Below are 5,686 nucleotides of genomic sequence, written 5' to 3' on the forward strand. Positions count from 1 at the left end.
TCCAACGAAATTAAAAGCGCGCCATTTCAAGTTCTGTAGCTCCAGAAAAGCCACTTTGAGTGCAGGGAGGTCAGAATCCAACAGCATCAGCAGTCCTTCTTCAACCTCTGAATCTGATTTTTGCTCAAGTCCCTCAATTTCAGTCAGAAAATACCTGAAATCACAGAAAAACACACAAACTCATAGTAAAGTCCAAAAATGTGAATTTAACATAAAAACTAATGAAAACATCCCTAAAAGTAACTAGATCCTACTAAAAACATACTAAAAACAATGCCAAAAAGCGTATAAATTATCCGCTCATCAGTGACCGTCAGGTTGGACGTTTCATGTTTGTGAAGCAGTCCGTTAAGCTGATTTGTAACGTCACTTTTTAATAAATGACATTGATTGCCGATTAGTAACTGTAACGCTGATTAATAACGTAAATTGCCGAGTTATGGTCTGTAATGCCGATCTTGTAACGTAAATTGCCGAGTTATGGTCTGTAATGCCGATCTTGTAACGGTCCTGATCATAGCCCCCAAGCTTAGCCTAAGAGTATTTTTTAATGAAGTAGGTTGAGATTTAAATGAAGCATAATCAATTGAAAAATAATCAATTGAAAAATAATCAATTTGATGTAATCTTGGCTAGAGGTTGTGCCTCTATCCATTTGGAAAAATAATCAATTGCTACCACAAGGAATTTTACCTGACCTGCTGCTGTGGGGAAAGGGCCGAGGATATCTATGCCCCATTGGTTGAACGGCCAACTAACCTCGAAACAGTGTAAGAGTTCGGCCGGGAGATGTGTAATCAGACTGTGTTTTTGGCAATTGTTACAGCTTTTAACTTTTGCTTGACAATCCTGTCGTATTGTCGGCCAATATAATCCAGCTCTGAGGATTTTTGAATAAAGACTTCGGGCTCCGAGGTGTGTTCCATAGATCCCTTCATGTGCCTCAGTAAGTGCAAGCTCGGCTTCTATTCTGCAAAGACATTTAAGCAATAGACGAGAGAATCCCCGTCTATATAGGCAATTATTATAAATAACATAAAAACTAATGAAAACATCCCTAAAAGTAACTAGATCCTACTAAAAACATACTAAAAACAATGCCAAAAAGCGTATAAATTATCCGCTCATCAGTGACCGTCAGGTTGGACGTTTCATGTTTGTGAAGCAGTCCGTTAAGCTGATTTGTAACGTCACTTTTTAATAAATGACATTGATTGCCGATTAGTAACTGTAACGCTGATTAATAACGTAAATTGCCGAGTTATGGTCTGTAATGCCGATCTTGTAACGTAAATTGCCGAGTTATGGTCTGTAATGCCGATCTTGTAACGGTCCTGATCATAGCCCCCAAGCTTAGCCTAAGAGTATTTTTTAATGAAGTAGGTTGAGATTTAAATGAAGCATAATCAATTGAAAAATAATCAATTGAAAAATAATCAATTGAAAAATAATCAATTGAAAAATAATCAATTGAAAAATAATCAATTGAAAAATAATCAATTTGATGTAATCTTGGCTAGAGGTTGTGCCTCTATCCATTTGGAAAAATAATCAATTGCTACCACAAGGAATTTTACATGTCCTGCTGCTGTGGGGAAAGGTCCGAGGATATCAATGCCCCATTGGTTGAACGGCCAACTAACCTCGGAACAGTGTAGGAGTTTGGCTAGGAGATGTGTAATCGGACTGTGTTTTTGGCAATTGTTACAGCTTTTAACTTTTGCTTGACAATCCTGTCGTATTGTCGGCCAATATAATCCAGCTCTGAGGATTTTTGAATAAAGACTTCGGGCTCCGAGGTGTGTTCCATAGATCCCTTCATGTGCCTCAGTAAGTGCAAGCTCGGCTTCTATTCTGCAAAGACATTTAAGCAATAGACGAGAGAATCCCCGTCTATATAGGCAATTATTATAAATTGTAAAAAAGGACGCTTGTCGGCGGAAGTGCCGAGCGTTTTCGACGTCGCCTGGCAAGATCCCTGTTTGGAGATACTGTATGTTTGAGGATCTCCAATCTGCTTCCTGTGTTACACTTAAGACTTGTGTTAGTTCAATGCTTGGCTTAAGTAGTGTTGACTGATAAAGTGATGACCCATTTGGTTGAGTGCTGGCGAGTTTGGACAGAATGTCAGCTCGGCCATTACTCTCCCTTGGTATATGCTGTATTTCATATTTAGAAAATTTTGGAAGTAAATTTTGTACGACATCCAGGTATTTAGAAAGCAAAGGGTCCTTAACTTGGTATAAGTTGTTTACCTGTTGGACGATAAGCAAGGAGTCGCAATATACCTTAAGTTCGGTGATGTTTAGGTTGGCAGCGAGTCTAAGGCCGGCAATTAGTGCTTCATACTCACTTTGATTGTTGCTTGCTTTAAATGAGAAGTTAAGGGAGTGTTCGATGACGTTGTCGTGGCCATCATCAAGTATGATAACTGCGCCACACCCCTGTGGGTTGGAGGACCCGTCGACGTATAAAGACCATTCGATGTAGTCTTCAGTTGTACTCAGTACTGAGAATTCGGCAATAAAGTCAGCCAAAAACTGGGATTTGATTGATGCTCGGCCTTCGTACTTGATATCAAATTCGGATAGCTACACTGACCATTTTACTAGTCGGCCAGCCAGCTCAGGCTTCTGCAGGACTTGCGGCAGAGGTTTATCTGTTCGAACATGGATTTCATGGCTTTGAAAGTATGGTCGGAGTCTCCTGGCTGAGAAGACAAGGGCGAGGGCTAGTTTTAAAATAGATCGGGAATTCTTTCTTTTCTCTTTCTGTGACAAGGGCGGAGCTTATAGCCCAGTTAGTGACAGATAAATATAAGAATAATGGCTCCCCTTGTAAGGGGGTTTGTAAAATTAGTGGTTTTGAAAGAGTTTCTTTGATAGTTGTAAATGCTTGTTCACATTCAATAGTCCATTGGAAAGCTTTTTTGTTTTTTAAAGTCTGGAAAAAACATGAGGATTTAGAAGCTAGGCAAGGTAAAAATCTAGAAAGTGCAGCAAGTCTCCCTGTTAAGCGTTGGACTTCCTTGATGGTGTGTCGACTTGTCATGTCTAAAATAGCTCGGCATTTTTCTGGATTTGCCTCAATACCTCGGCTAGTGAGCATGAAGCCGAGGAATTTACCGCTTTGAACACCAAATGCACAATTTTCGGGATTTAACCGCATGTTGTATTTTCTTAGCTGTCCGAAGATTTCTGTGAGGTCATCAAGGTGATTGTTGGCGATCTTTGTCTTGGTGACCATATCATCGACGTAGACCTCAATGTTTCTGCCGCTTTGTTTGGCGAAGATTTTGTCCATTAGACGTTGATATGTTGCACCTGCATTCTTAAGACCAAATGGCATGACGTTATAACAATAGTTTCCATATTCAGTAATAAAAGCTGTCTTATTTTGATCGGATGGATGCATTTGGATCTGGTTATAACCAAAATATGCATACATAAAGCTGAGTTTTTCAAAACCAGAGGCATTATCAACTAAACAATCAATAGAGGGCAAATGGTAGGAATCTTTGGGGCATGCTTTGTTGAGATCGGTGAAATCAACACACATGCGCCATTTACCGTTATGTTTTTTAACCATGACGACGTTCGCCAGCCATGTTGTGAATCTGATTTCTCGGATGAAGCCCGCGTTGATGAGCTTCTTGGTTTCTTCTAGGGAAGCCTATTTTCGGTCGTGGCCGAGATTTCTCTTTTTCTGTGCTATAGGTCGGACAGATGGATCTAACACTAACTTGTGTGATATGATGGATGGGTTGATGCCTGGCATATCAGCTGGGGTCCAAGCAAACAGGTCGGCATTTTACTATAAGAATGCTTGGAATGATGATTTTTCTTCTGAGGATAATGTTGAGCCGACGTATGTGAATTTGTCCGTGTTTTCTGTGAAATAGATTTTATCTAGGTCTTCTGTTAGGGTTGCTCTTTCTAGTGTTCCCACTCTGGGATCAAGGTCGGCCAGCATGTGTTGGTCGTTCATGTTGCCGATATTGTGAACATGGGCTTTTGTGTTACGGTTAGGTCTTTTGAGACTATTGTTGTAGCATTCCCGGGCTTCTCGGACATCACTGTGAATGGTTGCAATTGTGTTGTCCTGCAAAGGGAACTTAACACAAAGATGAATTGTAGACACTATAGCGCCGAACCTATTTAAGAAAGGTCGGCCAAGTATTAAATTATAGGGACTGAAGCAATCAACAACTAAGTATTGAATGTCTGAAGTTTTTGACGAGGGAAACTTACTGAGTGTGGTTTGTAACCACACAGAGCCCATAACCGGGACTCGCTCACCTGAGAATCCTACCAAGTCACCAGTGGAAGGTTGGATGACGTTATTGCTCAGTTTCATTTTCTGGAATGTTGAGTAAAAGAGAACATCGGCACTGCTGCCTGGGTCGAGCAACACCTTTTTAACTAGGAGATCTCCGAGCTGTAGGGAGATTACGACAGGATCATCCAGATTTGCTACATTGTTGTCATGATTGGCTGTCTGGAATGTTATATGTGGAGATGTCGGCAGCGGCTGCTGTTGAATTTGATTAGCGTTGATGGAAAGTATAGCTCGGTAAGATCTCTTTCTTGCCAAGTTTGTGGCTCCTCCACCTGCAAAACTTCTGGAAATACAGTTAATTGTACGTGTTGGTACTTCAGGATGGCTATTGTTCGGTCGGTCTCTATCTCGGCCATGTTGTGTAACCGAGCTTAGGTCTCCTGAAGGAGGTGCTTGCCGCTGCATGTGGCCGCTGATGTATTTGTCTAGGTGACCCTGCCGAGCTAGTCGCTTTAGTAGGTCTTTGGCAATGACGCAGTCGTCGGTATTGTGTCCGTGCTTCTGGTGGAAGGAGCAGTATTTTGATCGGTCAGTGCCTTTTGAATCTGGGTAACTGCCAGCTTTTCTTGGTGGCTTGATTAATTTCGAATTTAAGATTTCCTTGATGATATCATCGCGCTTGGTGCTGAATTTGGTGTAGGTCTCATATCGTGGAATTGGTTTGAAATTCTTCTAGCTGTCCCGTGTTTTGTCGTCGTCTCTATAGTGAGGCTTTTCTACTTTCCAAGCTTGTCGGAGTTCTTCGATGTCGATCTGTCCTTTAGCTTTTTCACGGAACTCGGCCGTTGTTTTTGGTTTGGCCACAGCAATAGTTTCCTGGAATTTTTCTGGTCGTAATCCGCTTTTTATGGCGTGTAGTTCCACCTCGGGGTGGAGACTGGGTATACTTATGGCTATCTTTGTGAAGCGCGTCATGTAGTCCTTGAGGCTTTCGTGCTGGCCTTGCTTGACTGTGTTCAGGTAATCGGAGTCATGTAGGTAGATGGCTGATCCAGCGAAGTTCTTCTCAAAGGGCTTTGATATGTCTCGAAATCGAGAAATGGAACCTGCAGGCAAAGAACAAAACCAATCAAGTGCAGAACCGTCTAAGTAAGATGGAAAAAAATGACATAAAACTTTATCGGATGCACCATTTACTATCATTATGGAGGTGAATTTCTTGATGTATTTCTTTGGATCACCTAACCCATCATAGGGAGTTAGGGTGGTCGTCAGAGTAAACCTTCGGGGTAGCACGAAGTTCATCACCTCTGCCGTGAATGGTCCAGTGGAGCTTTCCTGATCGTCATTCTCTATGTCTTTCTGAGCTTCTTTATTATGTTCGGGTTGCTCCTCTTCCTGTCGAGCA

This window comes from Arachis ipaensis, chromosome B10, assembly GCF_000816755.2.
Source record: "Arachis ipaensis cultivar K30076 chromosome B10, Araip1.1, whole genome shotgun sequence".
Lineage (NCBI taxonomy): Eukaryota > Viridiplantae > Streptophyta > Magnoliopsida > Fabales > Fabaceae > Arachis > Arachis ipaensis.